Here is a 23,691-nt window from a genome sequence, read left to right as displayed (position 1 = left end):
AGGTTCACTTTCCCAAGTCTCATTACCAAACAACTTGGCATTCAGCTTCATGATAGCTCCTAAATATTGAGCAACTTGCTCTCCAGTCACATCTTCATCCTCTTCAGAGGAAGAATAGTCCTCAGAGCTCATGAATGGCAGAAAGAGGTTCAATGGAATCTCTATGATCTCTGTATGAGCCTCAGATTCCTTTGGATCCTCAATAGGAAACTCCTTCTTGCTTGAGGGACGTCCCAGGAGGTCTTCCTCACTAGGATTTTCGTCCTCCTCCTCCTTTGTGCATTCGGCCACATTGAGTATGTCAATGGCCTTGCACTCTCCTTTTGGATTCTCTTCTGTATTGCTTGGGAGAATACTGGGAGGAGTTTCAATGACTTTCTTACTCAGCTGGCCCACTTGTGCCTCCAGATTTCTAATGGAGGATCTTGTTTCATTCATGAAACTAAAAGTGGCCTTTGACAGATCAGAGACTATATTGGCTAAATTAGAGGTGTTTTGTTCAGAATTCTCTGTCTGTTGCTGAGAAGACGATGGATATGGCTTACTATTATTCAGCCTGTTGCGTCCACCATTGTTAAAACCTTGTTGAGGTTTTTGTTGATCCTTCCATGAGAAATTTGGATGATTTCTCCATGATGAGTTATAGGTGTTTCCATAAGGTTCACCCATGTAATTAACCTCTGCCATGGCAGGGTTCTCAGGATCATAAGCTTCTTCAGAAGCTGCCTCTCTAGTACTGTTGGATGCATGTTGCAATCCATTCAGATTTTGAGAGATCACGTTGACCTGTTGAGTCAACACTTTGTTCTGAGCCAATATGGCATTCAGAGTATCAATTTCAAGAACTCCTTTCTTCTGAGATATCCCATTGTTCACTGAATTCCTCTCAGAAGTGTACATGAACTGGTTGTTTGCAACCATGTCAATGAGTTCTTGGGCCTCTTCCGGTGTTTTCTTCAGGTGAATAGATCCACCTGCAGAATGGTCCAATGACATTTTCGAAAATTCAGAGAGACCATAATAGAATATATCTAAAATGGTCCATTCTGAAAACATGTCAGATGGACATCTTTTGGTCAGCTGCTTGTATCTTTCCCAAGCTTCATAGAGGGATTCACCATCTTTTTGTTTGAAGGTTTGAACATCCACTCTCAGCTTGCTCAGCTTTTGAGGAGGAAAGAATTTATCTAAGAATGCAGTGACAAGCTTATCCCATGAGTCCAGGCTATCCTTGGGTTGTGAATCCAACCATACTCTAGCTCTGTCTCTTACTGCAAAAGGGAAAAGCATGAGTCTGTAGACTTCAGGATCAACTCCATTCGTCTTTACAGTCTCACAGATCTGCAAGAACTCAGTTAAAAACTGATAAGGATCTTCAGATGGAAGTCCATAAAACTTGCAGTTTTGTTGCATTAAAGCAACTAGTTGAGGCTTAAGCTCAAAGTTATTGGCTCCAATGACGGGAATGGAGATGCTTCTTCCATCAAACTTGGACGTTGGCTTTGTGAAGTCACCAAGCATTCTCCTTGCATTATTATTATTTTTGGCCATCTCCTTCTCTTGTTCTAATGTTTCTGAAAGGTTACCTTTAGAATAATTTAATTTAGCTTCTCTTAATTTTCTCTTCAGAGTCCTTTCAGGTTCTGGATCAATTTCAACAAGAGTGCCTCTATCCTTGTTCCTGCTCATATGAAAGAGAAGAAAACAAGAAAAGGAAGAGGAATCCTCTATGTCACAGTATAGAGATTCCTTTGTGTTAGTAAAAAAAGAAGGGGTAGAAGAATGGAGAGGGGGATTCGGATTCTTGGAGGAAGAGAGGTGGAGAGAAGTGTTAGTAATTAAATAATTAAATAGAAGAATTAATTAAATTAAAAAGAATTTTTGAAAAAGAGAGAGATATTTTCGAAAATAGAAGAGGGAAAAGTAGTTAGGTAGTTTTGAAAAAGATAAGAAACAAACAAGAAGTTAGTTAGTTGATTGAAAAAGATTTGAAATCAAAATTGAAAAAGATAAGAAGATAGCAAGTTAGATAAGATATTTTGAAATCAAATTTTGAAAAAGATAAAATTTTTGAAAAAGATCAAATAAAAGATAAAAAAGATAAGATTTTTTTTAAGAAAAAGATATTTTGAAAAAGATTTAATTTTTAAAAAGACTTAACTAACAAGAAACTACAAGATAAGATTCTAGAATTTAAAGATTGAACCTTTCTTAACAAGAAAGTAACAAACTTCAAATTTTTGAATCAATCACATTAATTGTTAGTGTAATTTCGAAAATATGATATAAAGATAAGAAAAAGATTTTGAAAATAATTTGAAAAATGTTTTTGAAATTTTAGAAAAATAGAAAAAATGAAAAAGATATGATTTTTGAAAAAGATTTTGAAAAGATAAGATTTTTAAAATTGAAATTTTGACTTGACTTGTAAGAAACAACTAATTTTTAAAATTTTTGACCAAGTCACCCCAAAATTTCGAAAATTTGGAGGGAAATAAGGAAAAGATATTTTTTTGATTTTTTTGAATTTTTAATTATGAGAGAGAAAAACAACAAAAATACTTAATGCATGAAATTTTTAGATCAAAACAATGAATGCATGCAAGAATGCTATGAATGTCAAGATGAACACCAAGAACACTTTGAAGATCATGATGAACATCAAGAACATAATTTTGAAAAATTTTTGATGCAAAGAAAACATGCAAGACACCAAACTTAGAAAACTTTAATGTATGGAAAATATGAATGCAAAAATGCACATGAAAAACAAGAAAAGACACAAAACAAGAAATCATCAAGATCAAACAAGAGGATTTATCAAGAACAACTTGAAGATCATGAAGAACACTATGAATGCATGGGATTTTCGAAAAATGCAAGAAAAAAAAAATTTTTAAAGCATGCAATTGACACCAAACTTAAAAATTGACTCAAGACTCAAACAAGAAACTCAAAATATTTTTTATTTTTGTGATTTTCTAATTTTTTTTGTATTTTTATTGATTTTTTCGAAAATATTTTTGGAAAAAACGAAAAAGAAAAGAAAAATTTTGAAAAAGATTTTTGAAAAGAAAATTACCTAATCTGAGCAACAAGATGAACCGTCAGTTGTCCATACTCGAACAATCCCCGGCAACGGCGCCAAAAACTTGGTGGACGAAATTGTGATCATGCTTGTATCATTTGTGATCAATGTTCTAATTGGCTCTTTGGTATGTACACAAAAACTATTGTGTCTCTTGTTGAATTCACAACTCCGTTCAACTAACCAGCAAGTGTACTGGGTCGTCCAAGTAATAAACCTTACGTGAGTAAGGGTCGAATCCACAGAGATTGTTGGTATGAAGCAAGCTATGGTCACCTTGTAAATCTCAGTTAGGCAGATTAAAATTGTTTTATGAGTTCGAAAATTAATAATAAAATAGGAATGATGAAAAGGGATAGAATACTTATGCAGATTCATTGGTAGGAATTTCAGTTAAGTATATGAAGATGCTGTATGGCTCAAGGACGCCTGCTATTCTCCTGCTTTTACTCAATCCTTCTTAATCCTTTCCATGGCAAGCTGTGTATAGGGGTTCACCAGCAACGGTGGCTACTTTCAATCCTCTCGGGAAAATGGTCCTCTGCGGCTGTCACTCGCATGGCTAATCGTCTGGAGGCATCACCCATGGCTGATGGCTACATCCCATCCTCGCAGTGAAAACTACGCTCACGCACTCTGTCACAGCACGGCTAATCACTGGTTGGTTCCTGCGCCTACTGGAATAGAATCCCTTGATTCTTTTGCGTTTGTCACTAACGCCCAGCACTTGCAAGTCTGAAGCACATCACAGTCATTCATTACCGGAATCCTACTCGGAATACCACAGACAAGGTTAGACTTTCCGGATTCCCAGGATCCTACTCGGAATACCACAGACAAGGTGAGACTTTCCGGATCCTCATAAATGCCGCCATCTATCTAGCTTATACCACGAAGATTCTGTTGGGGAATCTAAGAGATACACATTCAAGCTCGGTTGCATGTAGAACGGAAGTGGTTGTCAATCACGCGCGTTCATAAGTGAGAATGATAATGAGGGTTATCTAATCATCACATTCATCATGTTCTTGGGTGCGAATGAATATCTTGGAATAAGAATAAGAGAGATTTGAATAAAAGAAACTAGAATTGCATTAATACTCAAGGTACAGCAGAGCTCCACACCCTTAATCTATGGTGTGCAGAAACTCTACCGTTGAAAATACATAAGTGAAAGGTACAGGCATGGCCGAATGGCCAGCCCCCATGTGGTCACAAGACCGAATGATCAAAGACACTAATACATTAGTTAAATGTTCTATTTATAATAAACTAGCTCCTAGGGTTTACATGAGTAAGTAATTGATGCATAAATCCACTTCCGGGGCCCACTTGGTGTATGTTTGGGCTGAGCTTGATCAATCCACGAGCTGAGGCTTCTCTTGGAGTTGAACTTCGAGTTATGACGTGTTTTGGGCGTTCAACTCCGGATCATGACGTTTTTCTAGCGTTTAACTCCAGACAGCAGCATGTACTTGGCGTTCAACGCCAAGTTACGTCGTCATTCTTCGAATAAAGTATGAACTATTATATATTGCTGGAAAGCCCTGGATGTCTACTTTCCAACGCCGTTGAGAGCGCGCCAATTGGAGTTCTGTAGCTCCAGAAAATCCATTTCGAGTGCAGGGAGGTCAGAATCCAACAGCATCAGCAGTCCTTTTGTCAGCCTTTTTCAGAGTTTTGCTCAAATCCCTCAATTTCAGCCAGAATTTACCTGAAATCACAGAAAAACACACAAACTCATAGTAAAGTACAGAAATGTGAATTTAACATAAAAACTAATGAAAACATCCCTAAAAGTAGCTTGAACTTACTAAAAACTACCTAAAAACAATGCCAAAAAGCGTATAAATTATCCGCTCATCATTAGACAAGCAAAAAATGATGTTTTAAGAGTTTAAACGCATTAACAGTAAATTTAGAAAATTAATAAAGCAAGCAATAAACAGGTTGTGAAATATGTATTGAGAAACAGTTAAGGCTTCAGAGTTATCTATTTTTCAGATTGACTTTTCTTACTAACTATTTTAATCATGCAAGATTTAATTCATGGCAAACTATATGTGACTAAACTCTAATTCCTTATACCTTTTTAGTCTCTTCTAAAATTCATCAACCGCCAATTTCTTGGTCACTTAATTCCAATTAGAGGGTGAAGTTCAATTCTAGTTTATATGCCACAGAAATCCTAATTACCCAAATATAAGAGGATTATATGTCACGTATCCCGTTAAGTCCAGATAATTAGGAATTTAGGAGAAAATATTTTCAAGTTGTTGTTCAAGTAAAGAGCTTTTCCAAGTTATACGAGAACTTAATTAGAACCAAGGTCATACTTCCGTTCCACCCAGATTCATAAAATAAAGAACGAAAACAATTCTTGAATTAAAAATCAATACATGAATTAAAATAAAAAAATAATATTATCAATCCATACAATAGACAGAGCTCCTAACCTTAACAGTGGAAGTTTAGTTGCTCATAGTTCAGAGAGAAAAACTAGGATTATGGTAAAAACTGTAAATTGCGAAATGAGGTAGAAGATAAGAGAATAGCCTGAAGGGCTGATTCTTTTCCCTTTTATATCTAATCCTAATAAATGAAAAATATATTTACTAAACTAAATAATATAACTAAATAATATATTTTTCTAATTAAAAATAAAATAAAGTTTTACATCAAAATTTAATAATTAAATTCTGCAGCCTTTGGACATGAATGGGGACCACTTGGATTATTAAGGTCCACGCTGAACTTGAGAATTCTCATGTTCAGTGTGGGTGAGAGCAATACGCGTCCTTCGGAGCTTGAATCCATCCTGAACTTGGATTAACCCAAGTTCAGTGTGGGATGATACATGATTCTTCCTTTGTATGTTAGATTCGCTCAAGTTCAGCGTAGAGGAGGCAGAGTGAAATAGAGAAAAAGGGTATACTATTATATATCGTTGGAAAGCTCTAGAAGTTATTTTTTCAATGTCACTAGAATCACGCCAATTAGATTTCTGTAGCTCAAGTTATTTCTGTTTGAGTGCAATAAGGTCGGGGTTGACAACATCATTCGCTTTCTTATTCCTATTCCTATTTCTCATACATCAACATCTCTTGATTCAAATTCAAATATGAATTGTTCATGTCATTCATTCAGAATCACAAATAATACCACCACATTTAAGTAAACAGGACCAATCTTAAATATAAACTCAATCTCTCATGCGATATATCACTTCTTTCTTTTCTTTGTGTTTCCAAGCTCAGTGAGTAATACATGAGACACTCTTTTTCAACATAAAAATCAAATAACAAGATAAACTGCAAATAAAACTAGAACCTAAGAATTGAAATAACAACTGATCATGCAATGACAAAATAAGCAGAAAATAGGAACCTAATCATAATAAGAACGGGAGAAAATATAGAATGAAAGGAACTTAACCACCTCAGTTATCCTAGTGGCCATCTCATTCTTTTGGTTGTGCTCTACCGTGGAGATGATTCGCCTCCCTTTGGTGTCATTAAAATAAACAGAAAATCCACAAGCGAAGCGACAACACCAAACTTAAAAGTTTGCTTGTCCTCAAGCAAAGAAGAACTAAAAACATAGAGGACATAAAAAGAAATATGAAAGAGTAAAAACAAATATTATGGTAAAAGAATAATAAAATGATAAAAGAGATTAAAATAATTAAAATAAAGATATATATTTTGTTGTTTTTTTGTTTTGTTTTTTATATATATATAAAATTATTTTTGATTTATTTATTTATATATTTATTTATATATATATATATAGGTAAGGAGGGATGTGGTCAAGGCTTTTGGGAAAGGAAAAGTGAAGGGAATATTTGGGGAAGGTGGGTGGAGGCCATGCTGAACTTGAGAACTTGAAGGGATGTGCACACTGAACTTGGTCCTTATTTGTGCTCCTTTTATGCGTCGTTCACCACGCTGAATTTGGTCCTTATTTGTGCTCCTTTTATTTCCCAAGTTCAGCGTGGGCCTTCCATCAAATACACACAATTTACGTCATTCTCCATGCTGAACTTAGAATTTCTTAAGTTTAGCGTGGACTTGGCAAAGGCAAACCTTATTTATGCACGCACACTCCACGCTGAACTTGGAAAATCCCAAGTTCAGCATGGACAAGGCAGAAACAACCTTCTCTAGAGTGGGCAAAAAAAACTTTTCTAAGTATCTGGTTCCTGTTCTAAAAATTCTGCATGATCAAACACACCTAAAACAAAGGGAAACAGTAAAAACTCAATAAAAATTGAACAAACAATATAATCAACGAAACAGAAAAAATAACTAAGGATACGAAATTATCGGGTTGCCTCCCGACAAGCGCTTCTTTACCATTACTAGCTTGACGGTCAGCTCCTCTAAAGAGGAGGATCATAGGGGCTCAGCTCTTCACCCCTCACCATGAACTTCTTTCCTGTGCTTCTATTGATCAACTCTATATGCTCAAGAGACAGGATCATGTTCACTATATGAGGCAGGATTGGACATGCAGTGAATACCACCTTCATTCCTGGGGAGAAGTCCTCAGTGGGAATCTTTTTGTTTCCCCATCCCCTAGGTACTTTCATCTTTTTGGGAACCTCCACCTTGGTAGATGATGCATTCCCGACACCAAACTTAGGTTTGATGTCAGGAGGAATTTTATTGATTGTTACCAAGGGAGGTTTGAGCTACAAATTCTATTGTGCATCATCAGGGGGTTCTTGAAGGTTTGGATCAATAAGCTCAGTCTACATGCACCTCTCTTCTTCACCTGTTGAATGTATATCTTTGAAGACATGAAAGACTAGTTGCTCATTATGCACTCTTAGCACTAATTCACCTTCTTCTACATCAATCAGAGCTCTTCTAGTGGCTAGGAATGGTCTTCCTAGAATTATAGAGGCATTCTCATCCTCCCCTATGTCAAGAATCACAAAATCTGCTGGGAGGAAGAACTTACCCACTTTGACCAAGATATTCTCCACTAATCTGTATGCAGGCTTTATAGATTTGTCTGTCATCTGTAATGTTATTCTTGTGGATTGTGCCTCTTGGATTTGCAGCTTCTTCATCACAGACAAGGGCATTAAATTGATGCCTTCTCCCAAATCACATAACGCTTTCTCAAAGGTTGTGCTCCCAATGGTGCATGGAATTTGAAAGCTTCCTGGATCCGGCATCTTCCTTGGCAAGTTATTCTGAATGATGGCACTACATTTCTTAGTCAGGACCACTGTCTCATCTCCCTTTAAAGGCTTCTTCTTTGACAATAAATCCTTCATGAATTTGACATAGAGAGGTATTTGCTCGAAAACCTCGGCAAAAGGAATATTGATTTGCAACTTTCTGAAGACTTCCAAGAACTTTGAAAAATGCTTGTCCTTGGTCTTCTTTTGAAGTCTCTGAGGATGTGCCATTTTAGGCTTGTACTCATGAGCCTTTGGCAATGTAGGATAAGTATCAAGAGAGTCTATGAACGGTTTGTCTGCATGCTTTGGAGGCACGTGCTCTACTTCTTCCTTCTTCTCCTCTGGAGCTTCTTTCTCAACTGGCTCCTCATGAACTTGTGCTTCTGTACTTGCCACTTGTCTACTTATCAAGGTAATAACCTTGAATTCCTCTCTTAGATTTGGAATTGTATTACCAGGAAGGCTATTAGTGGTCCTCTAATCAATTTCAGTAACTTTTGTGGCTAATTGACCCATCTGAATCTCCAACTTTTTTATTGATGCTCTAGTTTCCTTTATAAAACTTGCCAATATTGCTTCTAAATCATTGTTCTACTGGGGCTGAGAAGTTGCTTTCTAAGATGATTGAAATTGGTGGTTATTAAAATTATTCTGTTGAAAACTACCCTGAGAATTATTATTAAGATTTTGTGGCCTCTGAGGTTGCTCTCTCCACCCAAAATTTGGGTGATTTCTCCACCCCTGATTATAAGTTTTAGCATATGGATCATTATTGAGGTTTCTAGGAACACTTCCCATGTAGTTGACCTGTTCAGAAGAAGATGGAGCATAATCATAATTCTCATTTTGCATAAAATTACCTGTCATGTCATAAGGGACCTATTGATGTGCATTCTAAGTGTTAACAGCTGAAACTTGCATTCTACTCAACTGTTGAGTAAGGAGATTTATTTGTTGAGACATAAGCTTGTTCTGAGCAAGAAGAGTATTAACAGCTTCCACTTCTAACACGCCTCTCTTCTGAGAGGTTTCAGAGTGCAAAGGATTCCTGTTGGAAGAATATAAGTATTGGTTGTTAGCAACCAACTCAATAAGCTCAATAGTCTCCTCTGGTATCTTCTTCATGTACAAAGAACCACCTACAGAATTATCTAAGCGCATATTGGACATTTCACATAAGCCCTCATAAAAGATATCCAGCTGAGTCCATCTAGAGAATATGTCTGGAGGGCATTGCCTAGTCAGTAGCTTGAATCTCTCCCAAGCTTCATAAAGGATCTCACTATCTTTCTGTCTGAAAGTCTAAATCTCCACCCTTAACTTAGTCAGATTTTGAGGTGGGAAAAATTTAGTCAGAAATTCAGTGACAACCTTGTCCCAAGTATCCAGACTCTCCTTGGGTTGAGAATCTAACCATAGTTTTGCTCTATCCTTCACAGCAAATGGGAAGAGCATGAGTTTGTATACCTCAGGATTCACTCCATTGGTCCTCACTGTATCACAAATTTGCAGAAAATCAGAGATAAATTAATTTGGGCCTTCCTGAGGGAGCCCATGATATTGGCAACTTTGTTGCACAAGAGTAACTAGTTGTGGCTTCAGCTCAAAGTTGTTTGTAGCTATAAGAGGCACCACAATACTTTTGCCATAAAGATCTGCATTAGGAGCAGTGCAAGAGTGATGAGCGGATAATTTATACGCTTTTTGGCATTGTTTTTAGTATGTTTTTAGTAGTTTTAGTTTAGTTTTTATTATATTTTTATTAGTTTTTAATTAAAATTCACTTTTCTGGACTTTACTATGAGTTTGTGTGTTTTTCTGTGATTTCAGGTATTTTCTGGCTGAAATTGAGGGATCTGAGCAAAAATCTGATTCAGAGACTGAAAAGGACTGCAGATGCTGTTGGATTCTGACCTCCCTGCATTCGAAGTGGATTTTCTGGAGCTACAGAAGCCCAATTGGCGCGCTCTCAACGGCGTTAGAAAGTAGACATCCTGGGCTTTCCAGCAATATATAATAGTCCATACTTTGCCCAAGATTTGATGGTCCAAACCGGCGTTCAAAGTCACCCTCAGAATTCCCAGCGTTAAACGCCGGAACTGGCATCTAATTGGGAGTTAAACGCCCAAACTGGCATAAAAGCTGGAGTTAAACGCCAAGAAGAGTCTCTACACGAAAAATGCTTCATTGCTCAGCCCAAGCACACACCAAGTGGGCCCGGAAGTGGATTTTTATGTCATTTACTCACCATTGTACACCCTAGGCTACTAGTTTTCTATAAGTAGGACCTTTTACTATTGTATTTTCATCTTTGGACATCTAGTTCTTAGATCATTGGAGGGCTGGCCTCACGGCCATGCCTAGACCTTGTTCTTATGTATTTTCAACGGTGGAGTTTCTACACACCATAGATTAAGGTGTGGAGCTCTGCTGTACCTCGAGTATTAATGCAATTACTATTGTTCTTCCATTCAATTCCGCTTGTTCTTTATCCAAGATATCACTTGTTCTTCAACATGATGAAGGTGATGATTGACGCCCATCACCATTCTCACCCATGAACAAGGTGACTGACAACCATTCTTGTTCTACAAGCATCTAAGGCTTAGTGAATATCTCTTGGATTCTTCGGAATCTTCGTGGTATAGGCAGGACCTGATGGCGGCATTCAAGAGAATCCGGAAGGTCTAAACCTTGTCTGTGGTATTCTGAGTAGGATTCAATGATCGAATGACTGTGACGTGCTTCAAACCTGTAACCTACTGGGCGTTAGTGACAGACGCAAAAGAGTTATTCTATTCCGGTAGGGGAGGGAACCAAACCGGTGATTGGCAGCACTGTGACAGAGTGTGTGCATTAGCTTTCACTGCGCGGATGGGAGGTAGCTGCTGACAACAGTGAAACCCTACACGAGCTTGCCATGGAAAGGAGTAAGAAAGGATTGGATGAAGGCATTAGGAAAGCAGAGAGACGGAAGGGAAGGCATCTTCATACGCTTATCTGAAGCTCTCACCAATGATATACATAAGTATCTCTATCTTTATCTTTATGTTATTTTCGTTCATCACCATTATACATTTGAGTCTGCCTGACTGAGATTTACAAGGTGACCATAGCTTGCTTCATACCACCAATCTCCGTGGGATCGACCCTTACTCACGTAAGGTATTACTTGGACGACCCAGTGCACTTGCTGGTTAGTTGTGCGAAGTTGTATTGATCACAATTTCGTGCACCAAGTTTTTGGCGCCGTTGCCGGGGATTGTTCTTGTGTATGGACAACTGACGGTTCATCTTGTTGCTTAGATTAGGTATTATTTTTCTTCAGAGTTCTTAAGAATGAATTCTAGTGTTTCAAGGTGATGTTCTTATCATCACCAAAGCTGATTGATCCTCATCAATTTAGCTCTTGAATGCAATGTCCTGCTGAAGCTTAGCCGGCCATGTCTAATTCCTTTAGACTAAAGCTTTAGACTAACATTGCATGATTCCTGGAATTCTCATTAAGAATTTTGATACCTTTATTTTCTTTTCCACTTAATTTTCGAAAAAGCCAAAAAAAAAAAAAATTACAAAATCATAAAAACCAAAAATATTTTTTGTTTGAGTCTAGAGTCTCATCTTAAGTTTGGTGTCAATTGCATGTTTCTGTTCTTCTTGCATTTTTCAAATTTTTGCATGTGTCTTAATTAATCTTCAAGTTTTTCTTGATGATTTTCTTGTTTTGATCTTTGAATTCTATTGACTTGAGTGTTTTGTTGTTTCTCATATGCATTCTCATTCTGTTAGTGTCAGTAATATACAAACTGCTAAGTTTGGTGTCTTGCATGCATTGTTATTTGATTTTAGTTGCATTTTTTATTATTCCTCATTACTAAAAATCCAAAAATATTTTTAATTTGTGTCTTTTCAAGTCAATAATACAGAGAATTGAAGATTCAGAACATACTGCAGAGGAATCACACAGAAAAAGCTGGGCATTCAAAAATGCCCAGTGAAGAAGACAGACTGGCGTTTAAACGCCAGCCAGGGTGCCTGGCTGGGCGTTTAACGCCCAAAAGGGTAGTAGTTTGGGCGTTAAACGCCAGAATGTGCACCATTCTGGGCGTTTAACGCCAGGATGGCAAAAGGGGAAGATTTTGTTTTCAAAATCAATTTTTTTCAAGTTTTCAAAGTTTTTCAAAATCAAATCTTTTTCAAATCATATCTTTTCAATCAAATGTTTTCAAAATCAATTTCTTTCCTTTTTCAAAGATACTTACTAACAATTAATGATTTGATTGAACATTTTTTGCCTTTTCTGTTAAGGAAGGTTTTATGTTTGAATCATATCTTTTCTTGTTAGGCAAGTCATTAATTTTTAAAATCAAATCTTTTTAAAATGTTTTTCAAATCAAATCTTTTTAAAATTGTTTTCAAATCATATCTTTTTAAAATGTTTTTCAAATCATATCTTTTAAATCACATCTTTTTAAAATCAATCATATCTTTTTAATGACATCTTTTTCAAAATAGTTTTCAATCAAATCTTTTTAACTTCTAATTTCAAAATCTTTTTCAAAAATCACTTAATCTCTTTCTCACTCTTATTTTCGAAAATTAATTTGTGTTTTTCAAAAATATTTTCAAAATCTTTTACTTAATTTTCGAAAATTACTTCCCTTCTTCTCACATCCTTCTATTCTTGGACTAACTCTATTCCTTAATGCAAAATTCGAACTCCATCTTCTTTGATAAGTTCGAATTTTCTACTTCTGTCTTCCATTTTTCTTCCTCTGACACCTCAAGGAATCTCTATACTGTGACATAGAGGATTCCATATTTTCTTGTTCTCTTCTCTTTCATATGAGCAGGAACAAAGACAAAGGCATTCTTGTTGAAGCTGACCCTGAACCTGAGAGGACCTGACCGAATTCTTCAAAGAAGAAGAAGACATGGCAGCCGAAAACAACAATAATGCCAACAATGCAAGGAAGGTGCTGGGTGACTTTACTGCACCTACTCCCAACTTCTATGGGAGAAGCATCTCTATCCCTGCCATTGGAGCAAACAACATTGAGCTTAAGCCTCAATAGGTTTCTCTAATGCAACAGAATTGCAAGTTCCATGGACTTCCAATGGAAGATCCTCATCAGTTCTTAGCTGAATTCTTGCAAATCTGTGACACAGTCAAGACTAATGGGGTTAACCCTGAGGTCTATAGATTGATGCTATTCCCTTTTGCTGTAAGAGACAGAGCTAGAATATGGTTGGACTCTCAACCTAAAGAAAGCCTGGACTCTTGGGAAAAGCTAGTCAATGCCTTCTTGGCAAAGTTCTTTCCACCTCAAAAATTGAGTAAGCTTAGAGTGGAAGTCCAAACCTTCAGATAGAAGGATGGTGAATCCCTCTATGAAGCTTGGGAAAGATACAAACAATTAATCAGAAAATGTCCCTCAGACATGCTTTCTGAATGGAGCATCATAGGTATTTTCTATGATGGTCTCTCTGAACTATCCAAGATGTCTTTGGATAGCTCTGCTGGAGGATCTCTTCATCTGAGGAAGAAGCCTATGATCCTGAGAACCCTTCAATGGAAGAGGTAAATTACCAAGGAGAACCCTATGGAAACACCTATAATTCTTCATGGAGAAATCACCCAAATTTCTCATGGAAGAATCAAGAGAGACCTCAACAAGGTTTCAACAACAATAATGGTGGAAGAAATAGCCCTGGCAATAACAAGCCTTTTCCATCATCTTCTCAGCAACAGACAGAGAGTTCTAAGCAGAGTACTTCTGACTTAGCAACCATGATCTCTGATCTAATCAAAACCACTCAAAGTTTCATGACTGAAACAAGATCTTCCATTAGGAATTTGGAGGCACAAGTGGGACAGCTGAGTAAGAAAATTACTGAACTCCCTCCAAGTACTCTCCCAAGCAACACAGAAGAAAATCCAAAAGGAGAGTGCAAAGCCATAAACATGGCCGAATTTGGAGAGGAAAGAGAGGAAGTGGACGCCACTGAGGAAGGCCTAATGGGCGTGCACTAGCCTCAACTGAGTTCCCCAATGAGGAACCATGGGAATCTGAGGCTCAAAATGAGACCATAGAGATTCCATTTACTTCTGCCATTCATGAGCTCTGATGAGTATTCTTCCTCTGAAGAGGATGAGTATGTCACTGAAGAGCAAGTTGCTAAATACCTTGGAGCAATCATGAAGCTAAATGACAAGTTATTTGGAAATGAGACTTGGGAGGATGAACCCCCTTTGCTCACCAAAGAACTGGATGACTTGTCTAGGCAGAAATTACCTCAAAAGAGACAAGATCCTGGGAAGTTTTCCATACCTTGTACCATAGGCACCATGACCTTCAAGAAGGCCTTGTGTGACTTAGGGTCAAGTGTAAACCTCATGCCCCTCTCTGTAATGGAGAAATTAGGGATTTTTGAGGTGCAAGCTGCAAGAATCTCATTAGAGATGGCAGACCCTTCCTAGCCACAGCAAAGGCTGTGATTGATGTTGATAGAGGAGAGTTGATCATTCAAGTGAATGAAGAATCCTTGGTGTTTAAGGCCCAAGGACATCCCTCTATCATCATGGAGAGGAAGCATGAAGAGCTTCTCTCAAAACAGAGCCAAGCAGAGCCCTCACAGTCAAACTTTAAGTTTGGTGTTGGGAGGCCACAACCAAACTCTAAGTTTGGTGTTGAACCCCCACATTCAAACTCTAAGTTTGGTGTTGGGAGGTTCCAACACGGTTCTGAGTATTTCTGAGGCGCCATGAGAGTCCTCTGTCAAGCTAATGACATTAAAGAAGCGCTTGTTGGGAGGCAACCCAATGTTTTATAGTTAACTATTTTCTTTTGTTATTTTATCTTTTTTGTAGGTTGATGATCATAAGAAGTCACAAAAACAATGAAAAAAAGCAAAAACAGGATGAAAACAGGAAGAAAAACAGCACACCCTGGAGGAAGAAGCTGCTGGCGTTTAAACGCCAGTAAGCCTAGCAGTTGGGCGTTTAACGCCCAGTCTGGCACCATTCTGGGCGTTTAACGCCAGAAAGGGGCACCAGACTGGCGTTAAACGCCAGAAAAGGGCTACAATCTGGCGTTAAACGCCAGGAATGGGCACCAGCCCGGCGTTTAACGCCAGAAATGGCTCAAAACGTGGATTTTGATGCCATTTGGTGCAGGGATGACTTTTCCTTGACACCTCAGGATCTGTGGACCCCACAGGATCCCCACCAACCCCACCACTCTCTCTCTTCTTCTTCACCCATTCACCAATCACCTCAACATCTCTTTCTCTTCACCACTCACATCCATCCTTCATAAACCACCACTTCTCCCCCTTTTTTGGCCGAACCACAAAGCCATCTCCCTCTCCTCCATTTCTTCTTCTTCTACTCTCTTCTTTCTTCTTTTGCTCGAGGACGAGCAAACCTTTTAAGTTTGGTGTGGTAAAAGCATTGCTTTTTGTTTTTCCATAACCATTTATGGCATCCAAAGCCGGTTCAACTGAGAAGGCATGACCTCAAGCCCATCACTAAGAAAAGGATGGAGCAAACAAGAGATCCCTAAGATACCTAAAGGGATGCACTTTCCTCCACAAGACTACTGGGAACAAATTAACACCTCCCTAGGAAAATTAAGTTCCAACATGGGACAACTAAGGGTGGAGCACCAAGAACATGCCATCCTCCTCCATGAAATTGGAGAAGATCAAAGGATCATGAGAGGGAGCAACAAAGACAAGGAAGAGACATTGAGGAGCTCAAGCACTCCATAGGATCTTCAAGAGAAAGAAAGAGCCGCCATCACTAAGGTGGACCCGTTCTTTAATCTCCTTGTTCTTTATTTTTCTGTTTTTCGAATTTTAGTGCTTTCTGTTTATCCATGTTTGTGTCTTATGATCATTAGTGTCTTAGTGTCCATGCCTTAAAGCTGTGAATATGAATCCATCACCTTTCTTAAATGAAAACTGTTTTTATCACAAAAGAACAAGAAGTACAGGATTTCAAATTCATCTTTAAAACTAGCTTAATTAGTTTGATGTGGTGGCAATGCTTTTGTTTTCTGAATGTATGCTTGAACAGTGCATATGTCTTTTGAATTTGTTGTTTTTAAGAATGTTAAATTTGTTGGCTCTTGAAAGAATGAGGAGAAAAGAGAACTGTTATTGAGGATCTGAAAAATCATCAAATTGATTCTTGAAGCAAGAAAAAGCAGTGAAAAAAAAATATTTTCGAAAAAAAAAGGAAAGAGAAAAGAAAAAAAAAGAGAAGAAAAGAAAAAGAAAGAAATAAAGTGGTGATCCAAAGCAATAAGAGTGTGCTTAAGAACCCTGGACACCTCTAATTGGGGACTTTAGCAAAGCTGAGTCACAATCTAAAAAGGTTCACCCAATTATGTGTCTGTGGCATGTATGTATCCGGTGGTAATACTGGAAGACAGAGTGCTTTGGGCCACAGCCAAGACTCATACACTAGCTATGTTCAAGAATCATCATACTTAACTAGGAGAATCAATAACACTATCTGAGTTCTGAGTTCTTATAGATGCCAATCATTCTGAACCTCAGAGGATAAAGTGAGATGCCAAAACTGTTTGGAGGCAAAAAGCTACTAGTCCCGCTCATCTAATTTGGAGCTATATTTCATTGATAATTTGGAGACTATAGTATATTCTCTTCTTTTTATCTTATTTGATTTTCAGTTGCTTGGGGACAAGCAACAATTTAAGTTTGGTGTTGTGATGAGCGGATAATTTATACGCTTTTTGGCATTGTTTTTAGTATGTTTTTAGTAGTTTTAGTTTAGTTTTTATTATATTTTTATTAGTTTTTAATTAAAATTCACTTTTCTGGACTTTACTATGAGTTTGTGTGTTTTTCTGTGATTTCAGGTATTTTCTGGCTGAAATTGAGGGATCTGAGCAAAAATCTGATTCAGAGACTGAAAAGGACTGCAGATGCTGTTGGATTCTGACCTCCCTGCATTCGAAGTGGATTTTCTGGAGCTACAGAAGCCCAATTGGCGCGCTCTCAACGGCGTTGGAAAGTAGACATCCTGGGCTTTCCAGCAATATATAATAGTCCATACTTTGCCCAAGATTTGATGGCCCAAACCGGCGTTCAAAGTCACCCTCAGAATTCCCAGCGTTAAACGCCGGAACTGGCACCTAATTGGGAGTTAAACGCCCAAACTGGCATAAAAGCTGGAGTTAAACGCCAAGAAGAGTCTCTACATGAAAAATGCTTCATTGCTCAGCCCAAGCACACACCAAGTGGGCCCGGAAGTGGATTTTTATGTCATTTACTCACCATTGTACACCCTAGGCTACTAGTTTTCTATAAGTAGGACCTTTTACTATTGTATTTTCATCTTTGGACATCTAGTTCTTAGATCATTGGAGGGCTGGCCTCACGGCCATGCCTAGACCTTGTTCTTATGTATTTTCAACGGTGGAGTTTCTACACACCATAGATTAAGGTGTGGAGCTCTGCTGTACCTCGAGTATTAATGCAATTACTATTGTTCTTCCATTCAATTCCGCTTGTTCTTTATCCAAGATATCACTTGTTCTTCAACATGATGAAGGTGATGATTGACGCCCATCACCATTCTCACCCATGAACAAGGTGACTGACAACCATTCTTGTTCTACAAGCATCTAAGGCTTAGTGAATATCTCTTGGATTCTTCGGAATCTTCGTGTATAGGCAGGACCTGATGGCGGCATTCAAGAGAATCCGGAAGGTCTAAACCTTGTCTGTGGTATTCTGAGTAGGATTCAATGATCGAATGACTGTGACGTGCTTCAAACCTGTAACCTACTGGGCGTTAGTGACAGACGCAAAAGAGTTATTCTATTCCGGTAGGGGAGGGAACCAAACCGGTGATTGGCAGCACTGTGACAGAGTGTGTGCATTAGCTTTCACTGCGCGGATGGGAGGTAGCTGCTGACAACAGTGAAACCCTACACGAGCTTGCCATGGAAAGGAGTAAGAAAGGATTGGATGAAGGCATTAGGAAAGCAGAGAGACGGAAGGGAAGGCATCTTCATACGCTTATCTGAAGCTCTCACCAATGATATACATAAGTATCTCTATCTTTATCTTTATGTTATTTTCGTTCATCACCATTATACATTTGAGTCTGCCTGACTGAGATTTACAAGGTGACCATAGCTTGCTTCATACCACCAATCTCCGTGGGATCGACCCTTACTCACGTAAGGTATTACTTGGACGACCCAGTGCACTTGCTGGTTAGTTGTGCGAAGTTGTATTGATCACAATTTCATGCACCAAAGAGCCAAGTACTCTTCTAGGTTGCTCATTCTCAGCTGAATTTGCCACATTGGCATTAACAGCATTATTAGTATCCATAGTGGACTCTGCAGCCTTGTACAGTCTTGCTTGTTGCAAACGCTGCCTGAAAGTCCTTTCAGGTTCATGATCAAGGTCTAAAAGAGGTTTCTTATCTCTGTTCCTGATCATACACAGACAGAAAACAAAGGAAAGTGAAAATCTCTACGTCAGAGTGCAGAGAATTCCCAATGAGAACATGTGTAAAAAAATAAAATAAAGCAGCTAAATAAAAAAATTAAAACCTTTGAAATAGTTTTTTTTATAAAAAATATAAATAGGTAAATTAAAATAAAATTACTAGGCGATATCAAACTTAATTTCAGAAAATAAAAAATAATTGAGCAAAAATTCAAGAATTAAAGCTAAAATTTAAATAAGACTAATAAAATAGAAAAATAAAAATAAAAAATGAATATATAAAGAAAGAAAACGAAAATGAAATAAAATAAAGTAAATAAAGAAAAGAACGAAAGAAAGTTTGAAAAGAAATAAAAAATGGATTAAATAAAACTAAAAAAATAAAAAAATAATGAAACAAACAATACGAAAGTGAAATAAAAAATTAAAAAAAGAAACGAAAGTAAAAGAAAATAAAAAGAAAACGGGATGGGAGAGGGGGTGAACGAGAATAAAGAAAGAAAAAAGAACAACTAAAAATTGAAAATGAATAATGCTAAAAAATTTTAACTAAAGTAAAAATTATCTAATCTAAGCAATCAAACAATTAATAGTTGTTAATCACAGTCAATCCTCGGTAACGGTGTCAAAAATTTGGTGCGGAATTTCTAACCACAAACTAACCGGCAAGTGCACCGGGTCGTACCAAGTAGTACCTCAGGTGAATGAGGGTCGATCCCACGAGGATCGATGGATTAAGCAACAATGGTTAAATGATTTACTTAGTTAGACAAGTAGAAAATGATGTTTTAAGAGTTCAAACGCATTAACAGTAAATTCAGAAAATTAATAAAGCAAGCAATAAACAGGTTGTGAAATATGTATGGAGAAACAGTTAAGGTTTCAGAGTTATCTATTTCCCGAATTGACTTTTCTTACTAACTATTTTAATCATGCAAGATTTAATTCATGGCAAACTATATGTGACTAAACCCTAATTCCTTAGACCTTTTTAGTCTCCTCTAAAATTCATCAACCGCCAATTCCTTGGTCACTTAATTCCAATTAGAGGGTGAAGTTCAATTCTAGTTTATATGCCACATAAATCCTAATTACCCAAATATAAGAGGATTATATGTCACGTATCCCGTTAAGTTTAAATAATTAGAAATTTAGGAGAAAATGTTTTCAAGCTGTTGTTCAAGTAAAGAGCTTTTCCAAGTTATACGAGAACTCAATTAGAACCAAGGTCATACTTCCGTTCCACCCAAATTCATAAAATAAAGAACGAAAACAGTTCTTGAATTATAAATTAGTACATGAATTAAAATAGAAAAATAATATTATCAATCCATATAATAGACAGAGCTCCTAACTTTAACAGTGGAAGTTTAGTTGCTCATGGTTCAGAGAGAAAAACTAGGATTTCGATAAAAACTGTAAATTGTGGAATGAGGTAGAAGAGACGAGAAGAACCCAAAGGGATGATTCTTTTTCTTTTTATATCTAATCCTAATAAATGAAAAATATATTTCCTAAACTAAATAATATCTTTTCCTAATTAAAAATAAAATAAAAGTTTCCATCAAAATTTAATAATTAAATTCCGCAGCCTTTGGACGTGAACGGGGACCACTTGGATTATTAAGGTCCACGCTGAACTTGAGAATTCTCAAGATCAGCATGGGTGAGAGAAATACGCATCCTTCGGAGCTTGAATCCACCCAATTCAGCATGGGATGATATGTGATTCTTCCTCTGTGCGTTGGATTCCACGCTGAACTTGAGAAAGCTCAAGTTCAGTGTGGAGGAAGCAGAGTGAAATAGAAAAAAAGGGTATACTATTATATATTGTTAGAAAGCTCTGAAAGTTAGCTTTCCAATGTCGCTAGAATCACGTTAATCAGACATTTGTAGCTTAAGTTAATTTTGTTTGAGTGCAAAGAGGTCGGAGTTGACAGCATCATTTGCTTTCTTCCTTTTCTGCTACAAAATTCCGTCAAATCCATCCAAATGCTACCTGAAAAAAACAGAAATTGTAAACAACTCAAAGTAGCATTCATAGTGGCTAAAGGTAATTAAATCTTGATTAAACTCAACAATTTGAAAATAAATTCACTAGGAAAAGATAGAGAAGATGCTCACGCATCACATGCTGGAGACTTCTGGATTAGCGAAGATCCTTAGTTCTCGGGACTTTATTTTGGTTTTATGTACTTAGTTAGAAACTTATTATCTCTACTAAATAAATATATACTGTTTGACTCCTCTTAGAAGTTGTTTTGGAGAACAGGTTTTGGTAATTTGTCTTTTGGGGTTTCTCTTGGGTTTCTTACTATATATATATATATATATATATATATATATATATATATATATATATATATATATATATATATATATATATATAATATGTATGTATCTATACTTTTATGTTCGGACCGGTTATCTACGCAACCGGGTCTTGAGTTTTGATAATCGTACCTTTGGCACTCTCTTGTTTATGGATTCGCGTTAGTTATCCTTTATCTGTTTCGTTATGTTATCGATCGGAATGTTGTGCTTTTCAATTTAACAATTTTGTTTTACCCCTTTTTCTTCCAAGACTCCTAGTTATAAATATTTTTCACACTACTATACGTACTAAATTTTATTTTTAGAGGTCGTAATACCTCGCCACTTCTGTCTTATAACTTAAGCATAAGGCTCTGTGTGGTAGGGTGTTACATTATTGTAAGGTCCCACATCGGTTGGGGAGGGGAACGAAGCATGCCTTATAAGGGTGTGGATACCTGTCCCTAGAATGACGTATTTTGACGAGTGATTGTGGGGGGGGGGGAGGAGGGGGTTTCGGCTATCATCCCTATCGTTAAAGGCAAAACCGTGAGGCGTTGTGTGCCAAAGCGGATAATATCGTGCTAGCGGGTGGTCTGGGCTGTTACAGATGGTATCAGAGTCGGAGCCCAGATCGATGTGCCAGCGAGGGTGCCGGGCTCCCTTAGGGGGGTGGATTATAAGGTTCCACATCGGTTGGAGAGGGGAACAAAGCATGCCTTATAAGGGTGTGGATACCTCTCCCTAGCATGACGCATTTTGACGAATAAGTGTGGGGGGTTTTGGCTATCATCCCTATCGTCAAAGGTAAAACCGTGAGGCCTTGTGTGCCAAAGCGGACACTATCGTGCTAGCGAGTGGTCTGGGCTGTTACATTAGAAGCTTCCCGACAAAACCCATCATGTATGGTTATAGTATTCAGAGAATTTACGAGCTGTAAGAGCTTTTGGAATAATCAATAGGCATATATTATCAAACTAAAATATAGTTATACTTCAATTTCTATGTAGTCAGGTGTGTCAATTTCTAATTCTTCAAAATCTCCAAATCATTATCTCAAACTGGGAAGGAATAATCTGATCATTTTGTTGAAAATTTTAATTATATTATTGCCACAAAAATAGAGCTTGTAACTCTTACCTTTCCCACTTCACTATGTCTCTCCTCTGCTACCCAATTTCTAACCTTACTCTCTCCCATTCTGTTATTATTGTCCCCTCACTTGTGTCTCAAACTCCACAACAAAAACAGAAGGTATATGCTCATGTTACTTGCTTTGTTGCACTTACACAATTTTAATTCATTATTTTTTGGGTTATTCTTGCAACAAAATATTATATTTTCATATCTGACATCACTCTATCTTAATGTATGAGAAACTAATGAATTAATCAATATTTTTCAATCAAAAACTTATGTTATCATATTATATAGAACACTTTCTAAAATTACACATTAAATTATCCATCAAAAACCGTGCGTAAGAAAAATAGAGAGGAAAGAAAATCCTAATAGAGAAAGAGACAGAGTAACCTTAAATTGAAAAAATTCGTGCTTCCAGGGGAGAAATTTGTGCGTTCAAAGTGATGAGCAAGAAGGAGAAACAACTACAGAATAAGATAATGGGTTATCAGTGATTGTTAACTAGAAGAAGCATAAAATTGAATTAGAAAAGAACAGAGAAAAACATAATTAGCTTAATAGGGATAGGAACAAATGCGTATAGTTTTGCTTAGCAATGATTCGTTGCAGATTTTTGTTTTGCACAAAGATTTTCTTTTCACTGCACTTGGGGTTCTGGGCGCACTAGGTTTGGGAAGAATGAAAAATTGGGGTCAAGACAGATAGTAGTGGATAGTGGAGCTAGCGAGAAGTGCGAACAAAAGAGGAATTAGGCAGTCTGAGCAGGTAATGGCGTGAATTTCATAAACCGTCGTGGAGTGAACGTGATGGCCACCGCCGGATTTGTGCTTTAGAGGCGGTTGCATTTTACCGCTGGTCTATGAAAGTAGGGATTGCAGCGATGGCGGTTCTATTTGACCGCTTCCCCCAAATGGTCGCTGGAATTAGGTTTTCTTGTAGTGAAGCATTAGAATTGTCGTAACATTTGATTAACCTTTGCTTTACGGATAGAGGTAAGGCTTAGGATAATTAGGATGTTACATGTCGCGTACGCATGATAGCAATGTTGGACCATGACGCGTACGCATGCGATATCTGCATACGCAGAGGCACTCGGCATAGGCCAATGCCGCGTACGCATGCATATCAGAAATCAGAAAATCTGATATGTTGCAAAAATCAGGTTTTCAATCCAATTTTCAAAACCTCATAACTTTTTCCACAAAATTTTGTTTTCAACCATTCTTGAACCGTTGGAAAGATCGATAAATGAACTTTCATAAAAATTTAATTTTGAAAGTTTTCCAACTCTGACGACTGAGTTACGGCCCGCCAAAGTTGGCCAAAAATATTTTTTACGAAGAACACACATTTACCAATTTTCCAATGATTCACTAGCCTCAATCATTTTCAACCAACAAAATGAACCCAGACCAACTCAAATTACATATTCACGCACAACTAATTCCAAACCTACTTC

General features: G+C 37.4%; 2 non-coding genes across 2 annotated transcripts; one reads left to right on the top strand and one right to left on the bottom strand.

Annotated features, from left to right (window-relative positions):
* Window positions 1-9,501: 9,501 nt before the first annotated feature.
* Window positions 9,502-9,605, top strand: LOC130970980 (small nucleolar RNA R71). The gene has a single exon (XR_009082221.1). It is a non-coding gene; the product is annotated as a small nucleolar RNA R71 (small nucleolar RNA).
* Window positions 9,606-13,621: 4,016 nt separating this feature from the next.
* Window positions 13,622-13,729, bottom strand: LOC130971726 (small nucleolar RNA R71). Its single transcript, XR_009082938.1, has one exon. It is a non-coding gene; the product is annotated as a small nucleolar RNA R71 (small nucleolar RNA).
* Between the last annotated feature and the right edge of the window lie 9,962 nt (window positions 13,730-23,691).

Source organism: Arachis stenosperma, chromosome 3 (genome assembly GCF_014773155.1).
Source record: "Arachis stenosperma cultivar V10309 chromosome 3, arast.V10309.gnm1.PFL2, whole genome shotgun sequence".
Lineage (NCBI taxonomy): Eukaryota > Viridiplantae > Streptophyta > Magnoliopsida > Fabales > Fabaceae > Arachis > Arachis stenosperma.
This window is presented reverse-complemented; position numbering and strand designations above follow the sequence as displayed.